The following is an 18573-nucleotide window of genomic DNA, read 5'->3' as shown; positions in this document are numbered from 1 at the left end:
GAAATGATGGGTCTGGACCTTAATATAGATCAGAAATGATGGGGCTGGACCTTAATATAGATCAGAAATGATGGGGCTGGACATTAATATAGATTAAAAAATGATGGGGCTGGACCTTAATGTAGATCAGAAATGATGGGGCTGGACCTTAATATAGATCAGAAATGATGGGGCTGGACCTTAATATAGATCAGAAATGATGGGGCTGGACCTTAATATAGATCATAAATGATAGGGCCGGAGCCTTAATATAGATCAGAAATGATGGGGCTGGACCTTAATATAGATCAGAAATGATGGGGCTGGACCTTAATATAGATCATAAATGATGGGGCTGGACCTTAATATAGATCAGAAATGATGGGGCTGGACCTTAATATAGATCAGAAATGATGGGGCTGGACCTTAATATAGATCATAAATGATAGGGCCGGAGCCTTAATATAGATCAGAAATGATGGGGCTGGACCTTAATATAGATCAGAAATGATGGGTCTGGACCTTAATATAGATCAGAAATGATGGGTCTGGACCTTAATATAGATCAGAAATGATGGGGCTGGACCTTAATATAGATCATAAATGATAGGGCCGGAGCCTTAATATAGATCAGAAATGATGGGTCTGGACCTTAATATAGATCAGAAATGATGGGTCTGGACCTTAATATAGATCAGAAATGATGGGTCTGGACCTTAATATAGATCAGAAATGATGGGGCTGGACCTTAATATAGATCAGAAATGATGGGGCTGGACATTAATATAGATTAGAAATGATGGGGCTGGACCTTAATGTAGATCAAAAATGATGGGGCTGGACCTTAATATAGATTAGAAATTATGTCGCTGGACCTTAATGTAGATCAGAAATGATGGGGCTGGACCTTAACATAGATCAGAAATGATGGGGCTGGACCTTAATATAGATCAGAAATGATGGGGCTGGACCTTAATATAGATCAGAAATGATGGGTCTGGACCTTAATATAGATCAGAAATGATGGGGCTGGATCTTAATATAGATCAGAAATGATGGGGCTGGACATTAATATAGATTAGAAATGATGGGGCTGGACCTTAATGTAGATCAGAAATGATGGGGCTGGACCTTAATATAGATCAGAAATGATGGGGCTGGACCTTAATATAGATCAGAAATGATGGGTCTGGACCTTAATATAGATCAGAAATGATGGGGCTGGACCTTAATATAGATCAGAAATGATGGGGCTGGACCTTAATATAGATTAGAAATGATGGGGCTGGACCTTAATGTAGATCAGAAATGATGGGGCTGGACCTTAATATAGATCAGAAATGATGGGGCTGGACCTTAATATAGATCAGAAATGATGGGGCTGGACCTTAATATAGATCAGAAATGATAGGGCCGGAGCCTTAATATAGATCAGAAATGATGGGGCTGGACCTTAATATAGATCAGAAATGATGGGGCTGGACCTTAATATAGATCAGAAATGATGGGGCTGGACCTTAATATAGATCATAAATGATAGGGCCGGAGCCTTAATATAGATCAGAAATGATGGGGCTGGACCTTAATATAGATCAGAAATGATGGGGCTGGACCTTAATGTAGATCATAAATGATGGGGCTGGACCTTAACATAGATCAGAAATGATGGGTCTGGACCTTAATATAGATCAGAAATGATGGGGCTGGACATTAATATAGATTAGAAATGATGGGGCTGGACCTTAATGTAGATCAGAAATGATGGGGCCGGACCTTAATATAGATCAGAAATGATGGGGCTGGACCTTAATATAGATTAGAAATTATGGGGCTGGACCTTAATGTAGATCAGAAATGATGGGGCTGGACCTTAACGTAGATCAGAAATGATGGGGCTGGACCTTAATATAGATCAGAAATGATGGGGCTGGACCTTAATATAGATCAGAAATGATGGGGCTGGACCTTAAAATAGATCATAAATGATAGGGCCGGAGCCTTAATATAGATCAGAAATGATGGGGCTGGACCTTAATATAGATCAGAAATGATGGGGCTGGACCTTAATATAGATCAGAAATGATGGGGCTGGACCTTAATATAGATCAGAAATGATGGGGCTGGACCTTAATATAGATCATAAATGATAGGGTCGGGGCCTTAATATAGATTAGAAATGATGGGTCTGGACCTTAATATAGATCAGAAATGATGGGTCTGGACATTTATATAGATCATAAATGATGGGGCTGGACCTTAATATAGATCAGAAATGATGGGGCTGGACCTTAATGTAGATCAGAAATGATGGGGCTGGACCTTAACATAGATTAGAAATTATGGGGCTGGACCTTAATGTAGATCAGAAATTATGGGGCTGGACCTTAATATAGATCAGAAATGATAGGGCCGGAACCTTAATATAGATCAGAAATGATGGGTCTGGACATTAATATAGATCAGAAATGATGGGGCTGGACCTTAATATAGATCAGAAAATAATGGGGCTGGACCTTAATGTAGATCAGAAATGATGGGGCTGGACCTTAACATAGATTAGAAATTATGGGGCTGGACCTTAATATAGATCAGAAATGATGGGGCTGGACCTTAATGTAGATCATAAATGATGGGGCTGGACCTTAACATAGATCAGAAATGATGGGTCTGGACCTTAATATAGATCAGAAATGATGGGGCTGGACATTAATATAGATTAGAAATGATGGGGCTGGACCTTAATGTAGATCAGAAATGATGGGGCCGGACCTTAATATAGATCAGAAATGATGGGGCTGGACCTTAATATAGATTAGAAATTATGGGGCTGGACCTTAATGTAGATCAGAAATGATGGGGCTGGACCTTAACGTAGATCAGAAATGATGGGGCTGGACCTTAATATAGATCAGAAATGATGGGGCTGGACCTTAATATAGATCAGAAATGATGGGGCTGGACCTTAAAATAGATCATAAATGATAGGGCCGGAGCCTTAATATAGATCAGAAATGATGGGGCTGGACCTTAATATAGATCAGAAATGATGGGGCTGGACCTTAATATAGATCAGAAATGATGGGGCTGGACCTTAATATAGATCAGAAATGATGGGGCTGGACCTTAATATAGATCATAAATGATAGGGTCGGGGCCTTAATATAGATTAGAAATGATGGGTCTGGACCTTAATATAGATCAGAAATGATGGGTCTGGACATTTATATAGATCATAAATGATGGGGCTGGACCTTAATATAGATCAGAAATGATGGGGCTGGACCTTAATGTAGATCAGAAATGATGGGGCTGGACCTTAACATAGATTAGAAATTATGGGGCTGGACCTTAATGTAGATCAGAAATTATGGGGCTGGACCTTAATATAGATCAGAAATGATAGGGCCGGAACCTTAATATAGATCAGAAATGATGGGTCTGGACATTAATATAGATCAGAAATGATGGGGCTGGACCTTAATATAGATCAGAAAATAATGGGGCTGGACCTTAATGTAGATCAGAAATGATGGGGCTGGACCTTAACATAGATTAGAAATTATGGGGCTGGACCTTAATGTAGATCAGAAATGATGGGGCTGGACCTTAACATAGATCAGAAATGATGGGGCTGGACCTTAATATAGATCAGAAATGATAGGGCCGGAACCTTAATATAGATCAGAAATGATGGGTCTGGACATTAATATAGATCAGAAATGATGGGGCTGGACCTTAATATAGATCAGAAATGATGGGGTTGGACCTTAATGTAGATCAGAAATGATGGGGCTGGACCTTAACATAGATTAGAAATGATGGGGCTGGACCTTAATGTAGATCAGAAATGATGGGGCTGGACCTTAACATAGATCAGAAATGATGGGGCTGGACCTTAATATAGATCAGAAATGATGGGGCTGGACCTTATTATAGATCAGAAATGATGGGGCTGGACCTTAATATAGATCAGAAATGATAGGGCCGGAGCCTTAATATAGATCAGAAATGATGGGGCTGGACCTTTAATATAGATCAGAAATGATAGGGCCGGAGCCTTAATATAGATCAGAAATGATGGGGCTGGACCTTAATATAGATCATAAATGATAGGGCCGGAGCCTTAATATAGGTCAGAAATTATGGGGCTGGACCTTAATATAGATCATAAATGACAGGGCCGGGGCCTTAATATAGATCAGAAATGATGGGGCTGGACCTTAATATAGATCATAAATGACAGGGCCGGGGCCTTAATGTAGATCATAAATGATGGGGCTGGACCTTAACATAGATCAGAAATGATGGGTCTGGACCTTAATATAGATCAGAAATGATGGGGCTGGACCTTAATATAGATCAGAAATGATGGGGCTGGACATTAATATAGATTAGAAATGATGGGGCTGGACCTTAATGTAGATCAGAAATGATGGGGCCGGACCTTAATATAGATCAGAAATGATGGTGCTGGACCTTAATATAGATTAGAAATTATGGGGCTGGACCTTAATGTAGATCAGAAATGATGGGGCTGGACCTTAATATAGATCAGAAATGATGGGGCTGGACCTTAATATAGATCATAAATGATAGGGCCGGAGCCTTAATATAGATCAGAAATGATGGGGCTGGACCTTAATATAGATCAGAAATGATGGGGCTGGACCTTAATATAGATTAGAAATGATGGGGCTGGACCTTAATATAGGTCAGAAATGATGGGGCTGGACCTTAATATAGATCATAAATGATAGGGCCGGGGCCTTAATATAGATCAGAAATGATGGGGCTGGACCTTAATATATATCAGAAATGATGGGTCTGGACCTTAATATAGATCAGAAATGATGGGGCTGGACCTTAATATAGATCAGAAATGATGGGGCTGGACATTAATATAGATTAGAAATGATGGGGCTGGACCTTAATGTAGATCAGAAATGATGGGGCTGGACCTTAATATAGATCAGAAATGATGGGGCTGGACCTTAATATAGATCAGAAATGATGGGGCTGGACCTTAATATAGATCATAAATGATGGGGCTGGACCTTAATATAGATCAGAAATGATGGGGCTGGACCTTAATATAGATCAGAAATGATGGGGCTGGACCTTAATATAGATCATAAATGATAGGGCCGGAGCCTTAATATAGATCAGAAATGATGGGGCTGGACCTTAATATAGATCAGAAATGATGGGTCTGGACCTTAATATAGATCATAAATGATGGGTCTGGACCTTAATATAGATCAGAAATGATGGGGCTGGACCTTAATATAGATCAGAAATGATGGGGCTGCACATTAATATAGATTAGAAATGATGGGGCTGGACCTTAATGTAGATCAAAAATGATGGGGCTGGACCTTAATATAGATTAGAAATTATGGGGCTGGACCTTAATGTAGATCAGAAATGATGGGGCTGGACCTTAACATAGATCAGAAATGATGGGGCTGGACCTTAATATAGATCAGAAATGATGGGGCTGGACATTAATATAGATTAGAAATGATGGGGCTGGACCTTAATGTAGATCAAAAATGATGGGGCTGGACCTTAATATAGATCAGAAATGATGGGGCTGGACCTTAATATAGATCAGAAATGATGGGGCTGGACCTTAATATAGATCATAAATGATAGGGCCGGAGCCTTAATATAGATCAGAAATGATGGGGCTGGACCTTAATATAGATCAGAAATGATGGGGCTGGACCTTAATATAGATTAGAAATGATGGGGCTGGACCTTAATATAGGTCAGAAATGATGGGGCTGGACCTTAATATAGATCATAAATGATAGGGCCGGGGCCTTAATATAGATCAGAAATGATGGGGCTGGACCTTAATATATATCAGAAATGATGGGTCTGGACCTTAATATAGATCAGAAATGATGGGGCTGGACCTTAATATAGATCAGAAATGATGGGGCTGGACATTAATATAGATTAGAAATGATGGGGCTGGACCTTAATGTAGATCAGAAATGATGGGGCTGGACCTTAATATAGATCAGAAATGATGGGGCTGGACCTTAATATAGATCAGAAATGATGGGGCTGGACCTTAATATAGATCATAAATGATAGGGCCGGAGCCTTAATATAGATCAGAAATGATGGGGCTGGACCTTAAAATAGATCAGAAATGATGGGGCTGGACCTTAATATAGATCATAAATGATGGGGCTGGACCTTAATATAGATCAGAAATGATGGGGCTGGACCTTAATATAGATCAGAAATGATGGGGCTGGACCTTAATATAGATCATAAATGATAGGGCCGGCGCCTTAATATAGATCAGAAATGATGGGGCTGGACCTTAATATAGATCAGAAATGATGGGTCTGGACCTTAATATAGATCAGAAATGATGGGTCTGGACCTTAATATAGATCAGAAATGATGGGGCTGGACCTTAATATAGATCAGAAATGATGGGGCTGGACATTAATATAGATTAGAAATGATGGGGCTGGACCTTAATGTAGATCAAAAATGATGGGGCTGGACCTTAATATAGATTAGAAATTATGTCGCTGGACCTTAATGTAGATCAGAAATGATGGGGCTGGACCTTAACATAGATCAGAAATGATGGGGCTGGACCTTAATATAGATCAGAAATGATGGGGCTGGACCTTAATATAGATCAGAAATGATGGGTCTGGACCTTAATATAGATCAGAAATGATGGGGCTGGACCTTAATATAGATCAGAAATGATGGGGCTGGACATTAATATAGATTAGAAATGATGGGGCTGGACCTTAATGTAGATCAGAAATGATGGGGCTGGACCTTAATATAGATCAGAAATGATGGGGCTGGACCTTAAAATAGATCAGAAATGATGGGGCTGGACCTTAATGTAGATCATAAATGATGGGGCTGGACCTTAACATAGATCAGAAATGATGGGTCTGGACCTTAAGATAGATCAGAAATGATGGGGCTGGACCTTAATATAGATCAGAAATGATGGGGCTGGACATTAATATAGATTAGAAATGATGGGGCTGGACCTTAATGTAGATCAGAAATGATGGGGCCGGACCTTAATATAGATCAGAAATGATGGGGCTGGACCTTAATATAGATTAGAAATTATGGGGCTGGACCTTAATGTAGATCAGAAATGATGGGGCTGGACCTTAATATAGATCAGAAATGATGGGGCTGGACCTTAATATAGATCAGAAATGATGGGGCTGGACCTTAATATAGATCATAAATGATAGGGCCGGAGCCTTAATATAGATCAGAAATGATGGGGCTGGACCTTAATATAGATCAGAAATGATGGGGCTGGACCTTAATATAGATTAGAAATGATGGGGCTGGACCTTAATATAGGTCAGAAATGATGGGGCTGGACCTTAATATAGATCATAAATGATAGGGCCGGGGCCTTAATATAGATCAGAAATGATGGGGCTGGACCTTAATATATATCAGAAATGATGGGTCTGGACCTTAATATAGATCAGAAATGATGGGGCTGGACCTTAATATAGATCAGAAATGATGGGGCTGGACATTAATATAGATTAAAAAATGATGGGGCTGGACCTTAATGTAGATCAGAAATGATGGGGCTGGACCTTAATATAGATCAGAAATGATGGGGCTGGACCTTAATATAGATCAGAAATGATGGGGCTGGACCTTAATATAGATCATAAATGATAGGGCCGGAGCCTTAATATAGATCAGAAATGATGGGGCTGGACCTTAATATAGATCAGAAATGATGGGGCTGGACCTTAATATAGATCATAAATGATGGGGCTGGACCTTAATATAGATCAGAAATGATGGGGCTGGACCTTAATATAGATCAGAAATGATGGGGCTGGACCTTAATATAGATCATAAATGATAGGGCCGGAGCCTTAATATAGATCAGAAATGATGGGGCTGGACCTTAATATAGATCAGAAATGATGGGTCTGGACCTTAATATAGATCAGAAATGATGGGTCTGGACCTTAATATAGATCAGAAATGATGGGGCTGGACCTTAATATAGATCATAAATGATAGGGCCGGAGCCTTAATATAGATCAGAAATGATGGGTCTGGACCTTAATATAGATCAGAAATGATGGGTCTGGACCTTAATATAGATCAGAAATGATGGGTCTGGACCTTAATATAGATCAGAAATGATGGGGCTGGACCTTAATATAGATCAGAAATGATGGGGCTGGACATTAATATAGATTAGAAATGATGGGGCTGGACCTTAATGTAGATCAAAAATGATGGGGCTGGACCTTAATATAGATTAGAAATTATGTCGCTGGACCTTAATGTAGATCAGAAATGATGGGGCTGGACCTTAACATAGATCAGAAATGATGGGGCTGGACCTTAATATAGATCAGAAATGATGGGGCTGGACCTTAATATAGATCAGAAATGATGGGTCTGGACCTTAATATAGATCAGAAATGATGGGGCTGGACCTTAATATAGATCAGAAATGATGGGGCTGGACATTAATATAGATTAGAAATGATGGGGCTGGACCTTAATGTAGATCAGAAATGATGGGGCTGGACCTTAATATAGATCAGAAATGATGGGGCTGGACCTTAATATAGATCAGAAATGATGGGTCTGGACCTTAATATAGATCAGAAATGATGGGGCTGGACCTTAATATAGATCAGAAATGATGGGGCTGGACCTTAATATAGATTAGAAATGATGGGGCTGGACCTTAATGTAGATCAGAAATGATGGGGCTGGACCTTAATATAGATCAGAAATGATGGGGCTGGACCTTAATATAGATCAGAAATGATGGGGCTGGACCTTAATATAGATCAGAAATGATAGGGCCGGAGCCTTAATATAGATCAGAAATGATGGGGCTGGACCTTAATATAGATCAGAAATGATGGGGCTGGACCTTAATATAGATCAGAAATGATGGGGCTGGACCTTAATATAGATCATAAATGATAGGGCCGGAGCCTTAATATAGATCAGAAATGATGGGGCTGGACCTTAATATAGATCAGAAATGATGGGGCTGGACCTTAATGTAGATCATAAATGATGGGGCTGGACCTTAATATAGATCAGAAATGATGGGGCTGGACCTTAATATAGATCATAAATGATAGGGCCGGAGCCTTAATATAGATCAGAAATGATGGGGCTGGACCTTAATATAGATCAGAAATGATGGGGCTGGACCTTAATGTAGATCATAAATGATGGGGCTGGACCTTAACATAGATCAGAAATGATGGGTCTGGACCTTAATATAGATCAGAAATGATGGGGCTGGACATTAATATAGATTAGAAATGATGGGGCTGGACCTTAATGTAGATCAGAAATGATGGGGCCGGACCTTAATATAGATCAGAAATGATGGGGCTGGACCTTAATATAGATCAGAAATGATGGGGCTGGACCTTAACGTAGATCAGAAATGATGGGGCTGGACCTTAATATAGATCAGAAATGATGGGGCTGGACCTTAATATAGATCAGAAATGATGGGGCTGGACCTTAAAATAGATCATAAATGATAGGGCCGGAGCCTTAATATAGATCAGAAATGATGGGGCTGGACCTTAATATAGATCAGAAATGATGGGGCTGGACCTTAATATAGATCAGAAATGATGGGGCTGGACCTTAATATAGATCAGAAATGATGGGGCTGGACCTTAATATAGATCATAAATGATAGGGTCGGGGCCTTAATATAGATTAGAAATGATGGGTCTGGACCTTAATATAGATCAGAAATGATGGGTCTGGACATTTATATAGATCATAAATGATGGGGCTGGACCTTAATATAGATCAGAAATGATGGGGCTGGACCTTAATGTAGATCAGAAATGATGGGGCTGGACCTTAACATAGATTAGAAATTATGGGGCTGGACCTTAATGTAGATCAGAAATTATGGGGCTGGACCTTAATATAGATCAGAAATGATAGGGCCGGAACCTTAATATAGATCAGAAATGATGGGTCTGGACATTAATATAGATCAGAAATGATGGGGCTGGACCTTAATATAGATCAGAAAATAATGGGGCTGGACCTTAATGTAGATCAGAAATGATGGGGCTGGACCTTAACATAGATTAGAAATTATGGGGCTGGACCTTATTATAGATCAGAAATGATGGGTCTGGACCTTAATATATATCAGAAATGATGGGTCTGGACCTTAATATAGATCAGAAATGATGGGGCTGGACCTTAATATAGATCAGAAATGATAGGGCCGGAGCCTTAATATAGATCAGAAATGATGGGGCTGGACCTTTAATATAGATCAGAAATGATAGGGCCGGAGCCTTAATATAGATCAGAAATGATGGGGCTGGACCTTAATATAGATCATAAATGATAGGGCCGGAGCCTTAATATAGGTCAGAAATTATGGGGCTGGACCTTAATATAGATCATAAATGACAGGGCCGGGGCCTTAATATAGATCAGAAATGATGGGGCTGGACCTTAATATAGATCAGAAATGATAGGGCCGGAGCCTTAATATAGATCAGAAATGATGGGGCTGGACCTTTAATATAGATCAGAAATGATATGGCCGGAGCCTTAATATCAGTGGCGGACACAGACTGCAAAAGGCCCCTGTGCAGATAATGTGCCAGGGCCCCCCCGCCCCCCCCCCCCAATACCGACAAAGTTACCTAAACATATATATGCATATAAAAATAAACCTTACTAATAAAAATTATGAAGGAAGATTTATATTGTACATTTTATTACCAGTTTAGAACACAAGTAACACATTTTTTTCCGGGTTAAATTCTTATCTAAACTAAGTCCCTAAATGTGGGCAAAGAAAATGAAAAACCTATACTCACCTCCTCCGGCGCCTCCGTTCCCCCTCCGCAGCCCCTATCCCTTTCTGTGTTTACAAAGCTGCTGTGGTGACGCGCGGTCGATGGCACATGACCGCTGCAGCCAATCAATGCCCTCAACAGCGATTTGCTGTGGAACTACTGTCCTCAGCAGCACACCAATGAGGAGTTATTGGCAGCAGCGGTCACGTGCCATCGGCAGCGCGTCACCAGTGCAGCCTTGTACACTTGTAACACAGACCGAGACAGGAGGATGGGGGCTGCGGCGGGTGAACGGAGGCGAGGGAGGAGGTGAGTATAGTTTTTTTATTTTCTTTGCCCACATTTAGAGACTTAGGTTAAATTGAATCATTGAATATAACACAAAGCACTCATGCAACTGAGATGCAATAATTTAGATGATCTTATCATGCTTAGCTTACTGCACTGTTACCTATCAAGCAGGACTGAATCTCAAGATATCTACAGAGGGGGCTGTATGGCGTTATCTACAGGGGGGACTGTATGGCGCTATCAACAGAGGGGGCTGTATGGCGTTATCTACAGGGGGGACTGTATGGCGCTATCTACAGAGGGGTCTGTATGGCGCTATCTACAGGGGGGTCTGTATGGCGCTATCTACAGGGGGGACTGTATGGCGCTATCTACAGGGGGGACTGTATGGCGCTATCTACAGGGGGGACTGTATGGCGCTATCTACAGGGGGGACTGTATGGCGCTATCTACAGGGGGGACTGTATGGCGCTATCTACAGGGGGGACTGTATGGCGCTATCTACAGGGGGGACTGTATGGCGCTATCTACAGAGGGGGCTGTATGGCGTTATCTACAGGGGGGCTGTATGGCGTTATCTACAGGGGGCTGTATGGTGTTATCTACAGGGGGGACTTTATGGCGTTATCTACAGTGGGGTCTGTATGGCGTTATCTACAGGGGTTCTGTATGGCGTTCCCTACAGGGGGGGTCTGTAGGGAAAGTCATACAGCCCCCCCCTGTAGGGAACGCCATACAGACCCCCCTTTAGGGAACGCCATACAGACCCCCCTGTAGGGAACGCTATACAGCCCCCCCTGTAGGGAACGCTATACAGCCCCCCCTGTAGGGAACGCCTTACAGCCCCCCCCTGTAGGGAACGCTATACAGCCCCCCCCCTGTAGGGATTGCCTTACACCCCCAATCACTCAAAAAAATGCGACCTACAGTGTGAAAAGACAAAAGACATGTATCCCCTATCCACAGGATAGGGGATACATGTGTGATCGCTGGCATTGATAGGGAGAGCGGGGGACCGAAAGTCCCCCGAAGTTCTCCATCACTCACCTCTGACTTCCGGTGTCTGCGCAGCTCAAGTGTGACCGGCGCTCCATTCATTTCTACGGAGCTGCCGACACAGACCCCGGAAGTCCGAGGTTTGTGATGGAGAACTTCAGGGGACTTTCGGTCCCCCGTTCTCCCTATCAATGCCAGCGATCACACACGTATCCCCTATCCTGTGGATAGGGGATACATGTCTTATGTTTAATGGCAGAGCGGGGAGATACTCCCTGCTCTGCCGTAGTGTTCCGTGGCATCGCGCTGTAGCAGCCATAGCGGCAGCTAGCGGAGATTCCGGCCAAGGTGGGGGCCCGTGCCGGCAGGTGACGCGGGCCCCCTCATGCCGCGGCCCCGTAGCAGCCGCTACGGCTGCTATAGCAGTAGTTACGCCCCTGTGTTAGGGGGAGTTCACACTGAGGTTTTTTTCGCGAAAAACGTCAGAAAGTGCCTCCCATTGAAATCCATGAAATTTTTCCTGCGAGCAGTAAAAACCGCATGCGGGAAAAAGAAGCGCAATGCCCTTTCTTCGGGCGTTTCTGTCTCTGACTTCCCATTGACAACAATGGCAGGCAGAAAATGCGTTTTTTGCTGCGTTTCCCTGCCCACGGCCCGATGGCCGAAAAACGCCACAAAAAAACGCAATGAAAAACGCGGGAAGTGTTCTACCGGCAGGTCAAAATATGCCTCAAAATTCCGGAAGGAATTATGAGGCAGATTTTTCTACATAAAAACTTCTCCCTTCTGACATGAACTTTTTAACTTCATCTACCTGTCCTCTGCAGTCTGCACGTCCTCCACTCGTCCTGTGTCTGTCCTCCGCTCATCCTATGAGTTCTCCGGCAGTCCTGACTGTACTGTCCAGCCGCCCGAAGTCTTACGTCGCACCGCCCCCTGTCCTCTCCCCTGCCTGAGCGCTCCTCCTACCACCAGCATCGCCGTCCTGTCCTATTCATCTGTGCCAGATTGGCAGTGCAGTGTAGCGGCTATCACCGGGCCCGGGCACCCGCCCCCTCCCTCCCGATTGGTAGTGCAGTGTGGCGGCTATCACCGGGCCCCCGCCCCCTCCCTCCCCTCATGCCTAGTGTTGTGATGCTACTAGGCATGAGGGGGCCCGTGCCGCCAGGCCTGGTACATAAAATGTAATGTGCCTGTCAGGGCGACACGGGCCCCCCCATGCCGCGGGCCCCGTAGCAGCTGCTACGGCTGCTACTGTGGTAGTTACGCCACTGAACGGGCCCCCTTCCCACGCGGGGCCCTTGTGCAGCTGCACCGGCTGCACATGCGGTATGTCCGCCCCTGCTTAATATAGATCAGAAATGTTGGGGCTGGATCTTAATATAGATCAGAAATGATGGGGCTGGACCTTAATATAGATCAGAAATGATGGGGCTGGACCTTAATATAGGTCAGAAATTATGGGGCTGGACCTTAATATAGATCATAAATGACAGGGCCGGGGCCTTAATATAGATCAGAAATGATGGGACTGGACCTTAATATAGATCAGAAATGATGGGGCTGGACATTAATATAGATTAGAAATGATGGGGCTGGACCTTAATGTAGATCAGAAATGATGGGGCTGGACCTTAATATAGATCAGAAATGATGGGGCTGGACCTTAATATAGATCAGAAATGATGGGGCTGGACCTTAATATAGATCATAAATGATAGGGCCGGAGCCTTAATATAGATCATAAATGATGGGGCTGGACCTTAATATAGATCAGAAATGATGGGGCTGGACCTTAATATAGATCAGAAATGATGGGGCTGGACCTTAATATAGATCAGAAATGATGGGGCTGGACCTTAATATAGATCATAAATGATAGGGCCGGAGCCTTAATATAGATCAGAAATGATGGGGCTGGACCTTAATATAGATCATAAATGATGGGGCTGGACCTTAATGTAGATCAGAAATGATGGGGCTGGACCTTAATATAGATCATAAATGATAGGGCCGGAGCCTTAATATAGATCAGAAATGATGGGGCTGGACCTTAACATAGATCAGAAATGATGGGTCTGGACCTTAATATAGATCAGAAATGATGGGGCTGGACCTTGATATAGATCAGAAATGATGGGGCTGGACCTTAATATAGATCAGAAATGATGGGGCTGGACCTTAATATAGATCAGAAATGATGGGGCTGGACATTAATATAGATCAGAAATAATGGGGCTGGACCTTAATGTAGATCAGAAATGATGGGGCCGGACCTTAATATAGATCAGAAATGATGGGGCTGGACCTTAATATAGATTAGAAATTATGGGGCTGGACCTTAATGTAGATCAGAAATGATGGGGCTGGACCTTAACATAGATCAGAAATGATGGGGCTGGACCTTAACATAGATCAGAAATGATGGGGCTGGACCTTAATATAGATCAGAAATGATGGGGCTGGACCTTAATATAGATCATAAATGATAGGGCCGGAGCCTTAATATAGATCAGAAATGATGGGGCTGGACCTTAATATAGATCAGAAATGATGGGGCTGGACCTTAATATAGATCAGAAATTATGGGGCTGGACCTTAATATAGATCATAAATGATAGGGCCGGGGCCTTAATATAGATTAGAAATGATGGGGCTGGACCTTAATATAGATCAGAAATGATGGGGCTGGACCTTAATATAGATCAGAAATGATGGAGCTGGACCTTAACATAGATCAGAAATGATGGGGCTGGACCTTAATATAGATCAGAAATGATGGGGCTGGACATTAATATAGATCAGAAATGATGGGGCTGAACATTAATATAGATTAGAAATGATGGAGCTGGACCTTAATATAGATCAGAAATGATGGGGCTGGACCTTAATATAGATCAGAAATGATGGGGCTGGACCTTAATATAGATTAGAAATTATGGGGCTGGACCTTAATGTAGATCAGAAGTGATGGGGCTGGACCTTAACATAGATCAGAAATGATGGGGCTGGACCTTAATATAGATCAGAAATGATGGGGCTGGACCATAATATAGATCATAAATGATGGGGCCGGAGCCTTAATATAGATCATAAATGATAGGGCCGGAGCCTTAATATAGATCAGAAATGATGGGGCTGGACCTTAATATAGATCAGAAATGATGGGGCTGGACCTTAATATAGATCATAAATGATGGGGCCGGAGCCTTAATATAGATCATAAATGATAGGGCCGGAGCCTTAATATAGATCAGAAATGATGGGGCTGGACCTTAATATAGATTAGAAATGATGGGGCTGGACCTTAATATAGATCATAAATGATGGGGCCGGAGCCTTAATATAGATCATAAATGATAGGGCCGGAGCCTTAATATAGATCAGAAATGATGGGGCTGGACCTTAATATAGATCAGAAATGATGGGGCTGGACCTTAATATAGATCATAAATGATAGGGCCGGGGCCTTAATATAGATTAGAAATGATGGGTCTGGACCTTAATATAGATCAGAAATGATGGGGCTGGACATTAATATAGATCAGAAATGATGGGGCTGGACATTACTATAGATCAGAAATGATGCGGCTGGACATTAATATAGATTAGAAATGATGGGGCTGGACCTTAATATAGATTAGAAATTATGGGGCTGGACCTTAATGTAGATCAGAAGTGATGGGGCTGGACCTTAACATAGATCAGAAATGATGGGGCTGGACCTTAATATAGATCAGAAATGATGGGGCTGGACCATAATATAGATCATAAATGATAGGGCCGGAGCCTTAATATAGATCAGAAATGATAGGGCCGGAGCATTAATATAGATCAGAAATGATGGGGCTGGACCTTAATATAGATCAGAAATGATGGGGCTGGACCTTAATATAGATCAGAAATGATGGGGCTGGACCTTAATATAGATCATAAATGATGGGGCCGGAGCCTTAATATAGATCAGAAATGATGGGGCTGGACCTTAATATAGATCAGAAATGATGGGGCTGGACCTTAATATAGATCATAAATGATGGGGCTGGACCTTAATATAGATCATAAATGATAGGGCCGGAGCCTTAATATAGATCAGAAATGATGGGGCTGGACCTTAATATAGATCATAAATGATAGGGCCGGGGCCTTAATATAGATTAGAAATGATGGGTCTGGACCTTAATATAGATCAGAAATGATGGGGCTGGACATTAATATAGATCAGAAATGATGGGGCTGGACATTACTATAGATCAGAAATGATGCGGCTGGACATTAATATAGATTAGAAATGATGGGGCTGGACCTTAATATAGATTAGAAATTATGGGGCTGGACCTTAATGTAGATCAGAAGTGATGGGGCTGGACCTTAACATAGATCAGAAATGATGGGGCTGGACCTTAATATAGATCAGAAATGATGGGGCTGGACCATAATATAGATCATAAATGATAGGGCCGGAGCCTTAATATAGATCAGAAATGATAGGGCCGGAGCATTAATATAGATCAGAAATGATGGGGCTGGACCTTAATATAGATCAGAAATGATGGGGCTGGACCTTAATATAGATCATAAATGATGGGGCTAGACCTTAATGTAGATCAGAAATGATGGGGCCGGAGCCTTAATATAGATCAGAAATGATGGGGCTGGACCTTAATATAGATCAGAAATGATGGGGCTGGACCTTAATATAGATCATAAATGATGGGGCTGGACCTTAATATAGATCATAAATGATAGGGCCGGAGCCTTAATATAGATCAGAAATGATGGGGCTGGACCTTAATATAGATCATAAATGATGGGGCCGGAGCTTAATATAGATCATAAATGATGGGGCCGGAGCCTTACTATAGATCATAAATTATGGGGCCGGAGCTTTAATATAGATTAGAAATGATGGGGCTGGACCTTAATGTAGATCAGAAATGATGGGGCTGGACCTTAATATAGATCAGAAATGATGGGGCTGGACCTTAATGTAGATCAGAAATGATGGGGCTGGACCTTAATATAGATCAGAAATGATGGGGCTGGACCTTACACATGATACTGATGAAGAGGGAATGTTCTCTTCATGTCATTGATGCTGAATAGCATCTCACCCACTACTGAGGCTCATACATCGAATGCTGGGTCATGGGGAGACCTGTTAACACGCATCTTACCATCTGAAACAAATTGACTGGTCCCACGAAACGTACCTCTAAACTTATGAGATCTCACCCGTATGTCTTTGATCTAAGACCTCTAACCAAGGTGTTTTGAAGCTCCCAAATAATCTTCTAGTGCTTTGACCTCCTGTGACTTTTCCCCTATTGATGTAAATGATCTTCATGGCAAATCCAAGCCCCAGCCACATATCTATGAACCTTATATCACAGCATCAAGAAGCCCGGTGCCCTATATAACGTACTACGCGTAAACGGAGCTCCTGAATTGGTCTGGTCAGGGACGTGGGATGTCACATTATAACTAATGTATTCAGCCCCATAATTCTGAGGCATGGGTTGTGGACATCCCCGAGTGTGAAGCGAGACATGAGAGGGGGACATCTATGACTGGAGTGAGGTGGACGTCTATGACTATGGAGTGAGGTGGGGTGGTGGACATCTATGACTATGGAGTGAGGTGGGGTGGTGGACATCTATGACTATGGAGTGAGGTGGGGGTGGTGGACATCTATGACTGTGGAGTGAGGTGGGGTGGTGGACATCTATGACTGTGGAGTGAGGTGGGGTTGGTGGACATCTATGACTGTGGAGTGAGGTGGGGGGGTGGTGGACATCTATGACTGTGGAGTGAGGTGGGGAGGTGGACATCTATGACTGTGGAGTGAGGTGGGGGAGGTGGATATCTATGACTGTGGAGTGAGGTGGGGTGGTGGACATCTATGACTGTGGAGTGAGGTGGGGGTGGTGGACATCTATGACTGTGGAGTGAGGTGGGGGGGTGGTGGACATCTATGACTGTGGAGTGAGATGGGGAGGTGGACATCTATGACTGTGGAGTGAGGTGGGGGTGGTGGACATCTATGACTGTGGAGTGAGGTGGGGGTGGTGGACATCTATGACTGTGGAGTGAGGTGGACATCTATGACTGTGGAGTGAGGTGGACATCTATGACTGTGGAGTGAGGTGGACATCTATGACTGTGGAGTGAGGTGGGGGAGGTGGACATCTATGACTGTGGAGTGAGGTGGGGGTGGTGGACATCTATGACTGGAGTGAGGTGGGATGGTGGACATCTATGACTATGGAGTGAGGTGGGGGTGGTGGACATCTATGACTGTGGAGTGAGGTGGGGGTGGTGGACATCTATGACTATGGAGTGAGGTGGGGTGGTGGACATCTATGACTGGAGTGAGGTGGGGGTGGTGGACATCTATGACTGTGGAGTGAGGTGGGGCTGGTGGACATCTATGACTGTG

General features: G+C 43.0%; 1 protein-coding gene across 1 annotated transcript in view; it reads left to right on the top strand.

Annotated features, from left to right (window-relative positions):
- The window catches only part of SLC4A2 (solute carrier family 4 member 2), a 181675-nt gene that overhangs the window by 101104 nt on the left and 61998 nt on the right, over positions 1–18573 (top strand). The window lies entirely within an intron of this gene.

This window comes from Rhinoderma darwinii, assembly GCF_050947455.1.
Source record: "Rhinoderma darwinii isolate aRhiDar2 chromosome 5 unlocalized genomic scaffold, aRhiDar2.hap1 SUPER_5_unloc_2, whole genome shotgun sequence".
Taxonomy (NCBI): Eukaryota; Metazoa; Chordata; class Amphibia; order Anura; family Rhinodermatidae; genus Rhinoderma; species Rhinoderma darwinii.
Note: the sequence above shows the minus strand (reverse complement) of the source record. Positions and strands in the feature narration are given on the sequence as shown.